This window comes from Macrobrachium rosenbergii, chromosome 25 (genome assembly GCF_040412425.1).
Source record: "Macrobrachium rosenbergii isolate ZJJX-2024 chromosome 25, ASM4041242v1, whole genome shotgun sequence".
Lineage (NCBI taxonomy): Eukaryota > Metazoa > Arthropoda > Malacostraca > Decapoda > Palaemonidae > Macrobrachium > Macrobrachium rosenbergii.
In genome coordinates, this window is record NC_089765.1 from 45536684 (window position 1) to 45544409 (window position 7726).

General features: G+C 36.7%; 1 protein-coding gene across 1 annotated transcript in view; it reads left to right on the forward strand.

The window, feature by feature from the left end:
* Positions 1-5961: 5961 nt before the first annotated feature.
* Positions 5962-7726, forward strand: part of LOC136852630 (uncharacterized) — a 10795-nt gene continuing 9030 nt past the window's right edge. Inside the window, exon 1 of the mRNA XM_067127558.1 lies at positions 5962-6119. The gene's annotated coding sequence lies outside the window, so the exon portion shown is untranslated. The remainder of the gene's footprint in view (positions 6120-7726) is intronic.

Sequence of the window (7726 nt, forward strand, 5' to 3'; positions counted from 1 at the left end):
AGCCTAAGTATTATAGCTCTGATGAGAAGAATTAGGGAAGAAGAGGCGTTGGTTTCTAAATGGAATATTTACTAATACATAATAAAGAATAAATTGTCAAATGACAAAGAAACTCACGCATACACACTTAAACACACGCGCATATATATATATACAATATATATATATATATATATATATATATATATATATATATATATATATATATATATATATGTGTGTGTGTGTGTGTGTGTGTGTTAGGGTTCTACTCCCAACGAAGGCGGAAAGCTTTACTCACTGTCCTTTAAGTCTTTTATGCCTCTGATGGCCTAAGAAGTGAATCATGTACCTGAAAGGTAGCTGATGGCGGTGGGTTGTACCTCTATATATATATATATATATATATATATATATATATATATATATATATATATATATATATATATATATATATATATATATATATATATATATATATATATACACACACACACACGTGTGTGTGTGTGTGTAAACAACGGGTCTTTTCTTTTCCAAGTGAGAGTCGTCAGAAGATCATGCAACGTGCAGCAATTAGGGCAGGTCAGTTGTTGCATCTTGCTTATTAAACTGATCATATTTACCTTCCACTGCGCAATGCGTTGTACATTTCCCTTCGGTTTTGCTAGGCGCTTCTTACATTTTTCGCTTATGATACATCTTTCCTTGATCCTCAGATATATCTTTGTGAAATATGTGGGTTTCTTAGGTTTTTTCAGTGTGACTTAATCCAACTCGTCCCAGACTACTAAGGTCTGTTGCAAGGTTCAGAGCTTTAACGATATATTTATTCCTCCTTTCATATTGTCTTAGGGACAGCTTGTGGGGAGAATGCAAAATTTCTCTTTGACAGTCTTTGTAAATTCTCTACCACACTGATACGGAGAGAGAGAGAGAGAGAGAGAGAGAGAGAGAGAGAGAGAGAGAGAGAGAGAGAGAGAGAGAGATTGGGGGAGGGGATACTGCGCAATTATATAACATTGTTTTTACAATTCTTTCCGTAATATGCAGGACTATGTTTACATTTATGGTGCCCTTTTAAAGACAGAATTGATATCAAGAAGCGAGAACTTATTAATTACAATGGAACCAGAGTATTAATAAACAAATAGTCACACAAATACACGCAGGTGTATGTGTATATATATGCATATGTGTATATATATATGTACACTTTCTTAACAAAAAGAGTAGAACTTGAAAACATATAATACAACCGCCTTTGTCATTAAAGTTGAACTCGGCAGAGACTGCTATCTTATCGCAAAATACTGTTGTTCAACTACGTGAGGTTGGAAAATGAAACGCGTCGGGAAGATAGAAAAACTGTTTTCAGTTTGCAAAGAAATCCATATGAACGCAGTCATTTAACGTGCAAAGGTCAAGCCTTTTACGGAGCTATTATAGATGCTAACTGTTTACGTATATAAATGATTAACAGCACTGTACAGAAACTGATAATGAACACGTCACCATGAGAGATACTAAACACCCATCATGAAATATTAAATTGCAAAATTACTTTACAATTTTCCATGAAAAGATTTTTTTCTGTCCTAACATCATACAGACTCATCTAGCCTTTGATCATGTTGCTTCCCCTATAATAACCGGTTGAACGAGCCCCCGGGAGCTGGTGTTCCCAGACTCCTCCTGTCACTGAGTGGCTTTCTTAGCCTGAAGCTCAGTATCGCGTGGGCCGCCTCCCAAATATCTTCCTTTATTGCTGTTTTTGCGAATGAATATTGCCTAAGATCATCTAATTTTTTGTTTTCCTAAGAATCATAGATGTTATTTCTAAAACAGCGTAAAATTAAAGATTAGGTTGGGATGACTGACACTCCAAAAATTATGAAGGATTTACACAGGAAGAAAAATGATTTCAAGTACAGCACTGACAGTGCCTCGGTAGTCCGAATATGTAATGATAATAATAATAATAATAATAATAATAATAATAATAATAATAATAATGTGTTTAATAAAAATCCACAATTATAAAGTAAGCTATATTACTATGTAAAACATACACGTAAAGACTTTCGAACACCTTGTATATTTTACATAGTAATATAATTCACTATATAATTGTGGATTTTTATTACACAGATTGCTTTTCACGAGACTGTGAATTTCTTAGCAGCAATAATAATAATAATAATAATAATAATAATAATAATAATAATAAAAATAATAATAATAATAATAATAATAATAATAATTATTATTATTATTATTATTATTATTATTATTATTTTTATTATTATTATTATTATTACAAAGATAAATGAGTGATTGGAATTTTTCTCGTTTGGCTAACTCAGTTCTCTCTCTCTCTCTCTCTCTCTCTCTCTCTCTCTCTCTCTCTCTCTCTCTCTCTCTCTCTCAAGGCATGTGTATATAATATGTTTGAGAGTCTTTCGACACTAAACACTACCCTTTCCTAAATGTACATATTTCAGCTACCCCAAACACAGCCACTCTTAGTCTTTACTCGTTCAACTTTCTTTAATGAAACATATCAACTGTAATATATTAATTTTCTTCCCATCTGTACCACGTGCATGCACATTCAATTGCTAGCTCTTAGTAGTTTATACTCCTCTGTTTATTGCAATGTCAGTACAGGGATAGAACTGCAAATCCTACGCCCAGACATCTATGAGGATGCTATTATACTTTTCCCCAGTGCCCCACATGAATGGAAAACTGTGATTGCCAATGGCCTCAGGAGAAGATTCTCCTCCACCGTTTAGAGGACATCCCTCCAATCGAGAGGTCTACAACCCGTTGCTAGGTTCTCTTGCTAAGTGCTCTCCTCCCCTGTGGTTATCCCTAGGCCATCAGTTTCAAAGCTATATTGTTTACTATCATCGCAGTGGCAGCCCTCTAATAGTCTGATCTGCCTGATGTATACGGTTGTCAGTTGCCTCAGGAGAAAGAAGCTTAACCGCCGATTTAGGAGATTTTCCTCCCGCAAGGTATTTGTGCTTCTCTGACCTGAGATACAGTGCATTAGATTTCCCAGCCACTACGGCTTCTTAGGACAACAAAGCCCATTCATATGGAACAAGCCCACAGGGGCCATTGACTTGGAATTCAACCTTCCAAAGAATATGGTGTTCATTAGGATGAAGTAAGAGGAGGTAAAGGAAAATACAGAAAGAAGAGATCACTTATTCAAAAATAAAAGAAAAATAGATTAAGAAATAAATAAATAAATAAATAAAAAATGTATTTCAATTATTAAAATGCAAGGAGAATTATATTAAGCTAGTAATGCATTTCATCTTCGCTTGATCTCTTGAAGTTCCAATTGCAAGACATCCCCAGGGAGGCTGCTCCACAGTCCAACGGTGTGAGGAATAAAGGACCTCTGGAACTGAGAATTTCGACAGCGAGGTATTTTTATTGCATATTGGTGGTGCTGTTCAGCAAATCTGGTTGCTCTCGGCAGTCAGAGTTATATACACCTAACGATATGCATATATATTTATACAACATTTATGAGCACGAATGTACGAATTCATTGTAGCAGGCAGAACAAGAGGACTACCAACAAAGAAGACAGGAGGACGATGGAGAAGTGTATGGGACCATCAAGCCCACCTTGCTGTGCCCCTCTCTTACCTCTACGTCAAATGAGGAAGACGACAAACAAACGCCCTTCCCTTACTATCTTAAAGTCACATTTGTTATTTAATGAGATGTGAACACTGATGCAACGTAAAACGAAATAATTTGACCACTTGGATAGGAATAAATTAGATGAATTGTTTCCTCAGAGGGAAGTTACATTGACTTGAAAGAAGTGCATGGCTTTTCCTGCTTGCCCCTTCTTAAACTATAACTTTCTCTCTCTCTCTCTCTCTCTCTCTCTCTCTCTCTCTCTCTCTCTCTCTCTCTCTCTCTCTCTCGTATAGTGTGCACCATGCAAAGCCGTAATCGCCAAACGTCATAACACAGCGCGTAACAATCGAAATCATAAATTGTTTAAACTTTAGAGATCATTTTACTTTGTTCGTACTGCTTAGCCTTCCTTCCATGAATCATAATTACTGTGAAAACTCGTAAATAATAAATCTCACTTTCTACCGGCCTCAGACCTATTGCCGCTCGCATCAGATTCCATTGTCTGTTACAAGCTTGTAAACGTTGCTAGTATGGATGATGTTTCCAGCCTATGCCCATATGACACCAAATGAGGACCTTCAGATGTAAGCAGTTTTGGAGGAATTTCTTTGGATGAGCCAAATGTGGTCTTCCCACAGAGAGAGAGAGAGAGAGAGAGAGAGAGAGAGAGAGAGAGAGAGAGAGAGAGAGAGGTTGGGGAGGTTACTCTCCAAGAAGATAATAATGAAGTAAGCCATTAATTAATGAGAATGGGGAGTATCTAAATCACAATACAGTACTCCATTTCATTTTCAGTATTTATTATAATAAAGAATCGTCCCGAAATAAATTTAGTTTTTGATATGTCATCTGTTAAAAACTTCGACGTTCGACGAGACATTCAAGATTCCTGGAATAACGACTCATGTTACTGATGCAAAGAACGACTGACGTTAGACTAATGAATAGATAACATACTGATAAGTTCATTACAGCAATGGGCTATGCCTGCTCATGAATAGCGAGGCAACTTTCCCTCGGACAAAGTTACAGTTAGGTAACAACTTCAATCAATAACTTCTGCAACTTAAAATGGGCAAAATGTCATGCAAGAATGCAAGTGTGATAACTCAAGTGTCGATGTTTGAGCATTTGAAGAAAATAAGATAAACAATCAATGGAAATCAGCTTGCGAATGAAAGGAAATAAGATGAACACAGAAATAAGGTAGCTGGCAATTCATCAACGATGTGTCTCTCTGGAGAATGTAAATGCAGGCTACGTGACGCATGTTGACAATATTTGGGTGAGGGGACAGGCACTTCTGTATTCCACAGACAAACTCCTTATCTACGGGTAATTATAGGGAAATTAAAAAGCAATCAGCACCGTGACAAATTATTAAGCAAGTCGGAGTTCTGTGTAAACAGGGACTGCAGAAGGATCTACTTTTATCGTTTAGGAGTCTTGAAGTGGTGCAGTAATTAAAACTGGAGTAATACCCCTCATTCAAAACCGCCTCTTAGATTCCTTTGTGTGTGTACGTATGTATACACACATTATATATATATATATATATATATATATATATATATATATATATATATATATATATATATATATATATATATATATGTGTGTGTGTGTGTGTGTCTATATATATGTATGTATATGTACAGTATATATATATATATATATATATATATATATATATATATATATATATATATATATATATAAAAATATGTGTGTGTGTGTCTCACAGGGATCCTATTTATGTATACATGCGTGTATCTGTATGTATAAATGTTTGTGAGCGTTTGTGGACATATGTGCATATCATACAAGGATAGATGTCAAATTATGAAAGCCAAACTTCAGTGAATCTCCTGTGTAATTTTATAAGTTTTTAACTTAATTGTTGATCTTGGCTGTTTCTGACGAGACCAACAACAGCATGGTCTATTAGAACTGAATTTAACGTTATTGATTAATATCAGTCCAGACTGATTCTTATCTGTCAATGGCTCCAGGCTCGGAATTTGTCTTTTCTGTTGACGAGTTCAATCAAATGCACTGGATAATGAATGCAACATATAAATTTGAAATTCAAATTTCTGGCGTTAACGGAAACCATTACAAATCGAGACCCAGTTCTGTCTTCATCCATACCCCATACATCAATTACCATCCCATAGTAAACTACAAGAAGTTAATATTCAAGGCGACAAATTGTCGTCATCATCCCCGAAACGCAGTCCATGTGACCTAACGACGAGGTAGCCCCGCCCACATTTTCCGAAGCTCCTCCCCCTGAACCGGTGAGTTCACCACAGCGTAAGCCATTATCCGAAAGTAATCATATATCCAGCTCTGTTGTATTTCTCCGACATTCCCCGTGTTGTAGCTTGACGAAATAGCTGAAGAGCTTCAGTGTAAGGATTACGGTGTCTTTATCTAAGGAATTTCGTCGACGTCCTCCACAGGTGAGTTGAAGGGTCTGGTCATCCTGAATCGTGTAATAGTGACGTGTATCAGAAAATAGAGATAATAATTAGGTGATTATCAGTTTTTCTAGTTATGTCAGGTAAGAGGAAGAAGATAACAGCGTAACGTGGATGAATAACGGTCCAGGAATGTTGTTGGATAATTGTATAAATTTTTCTTGGTTTAGGAGCGAGTGCTTGAATATAGGTCTATATAAACAAACAGTTTTTTGGTTCCTCTTCTAACGTAAGGATATAAATGGGGCAGAGGGGTGGGGATTGTGATAAAGGTCAGTATTATTCCTGAAGTGGTGAAACCCATATTATTGACAATCCACGATCGTCCGTTTGCCAATCCGCGATTGATAAACAAAGAGGCATTTCCTGTTCTAGAACGTATAATTTTTGGAAAAGTATTTATTATTTATTACCTTGTCCCTATCTGCTACGGAAACTCCCCCTGCACAACACCACGCACATACACACACACACACACACACACATACACTGGAAACCTCCTTCAACCCCCACTGTGTTCTCCTACAGTCATAATTCTCTTCTTCTTGCTCCTCCCCATTACATAACCTAATCATTCCCACCCCTCCTATAACCCTCGTCCCCCCACCTTCCTTAGACTTTTTATTTATCTTACCCTCCCATAATCTGCAATATTCCATCTCCCCCTATTACCTCCCTCTTTCCCTTACCTATCTCCCTTACATTTCTTTCACTCTTCTCACATTAACATACTTCGACCTTTACACCTTTTTTCCTAGCTTATCCCGAGCATAATCTTACCCAATAAAACCCCTTCTTTCACCTTCCCCAATAATATATTCCCCATACAGTCACCATACAATCACCCACACCCCCACCCCATTCTCACTCCCACACCCATTACTCAGACCTAACTTAGCTAGACTTAACCAACCCCTTCCCTTCACACTTCCTAACCCCTTCCACCTACCTCCTTAGAATAATTTATTATTATTACCTCTTCCAATCCCAACTTAAACTTAACCCCACGTCTTTCTACCTCCCCACCCCATACAAAATCCCCAACTAACCCAATTCCATGCCTCTTAACTTTTTTTTGTTTTTGTTTACCCAGGCGTAACCTAACGTAAATTTTTTTTACCTAGGCGTAACATAAGGTAAATTTTTTTTACCCAGACGTAACCTAACGTAAATTTTTTTTTACCCAGGCGTAACCTAACGTAATTTTTTTTTTACCCAGGCGTAACCTAACGTAATTTTTTTTTTTTACCCAGGCGTAACCTAACGTAATTTTTTTTACCCAGGCGTAACCTAACGTAATTTTTTTTACCCAGGCGTAACCTAACGTAAATTTTTTTTACCTAGGCGTAATCTAACATACATTTTTTTTACCCAGGGGTAACCTAACGTAACTTTTTTTTACCCAGACGTAACCTAACGTAAATTTTTTTTTACCCAGGTTTATGTTGAACCAATTTGTTTATGATTATATTGAATGGAGGGAGGGGAAAGTGAAGGATTTAATGGGTGGAAGGAAAGATTAATAAGGGAAGGAGGATTAAGAAGTTTCAGTTAGAGAAAGGTCTGACGGGAGGGGGAATGTTAGGTGA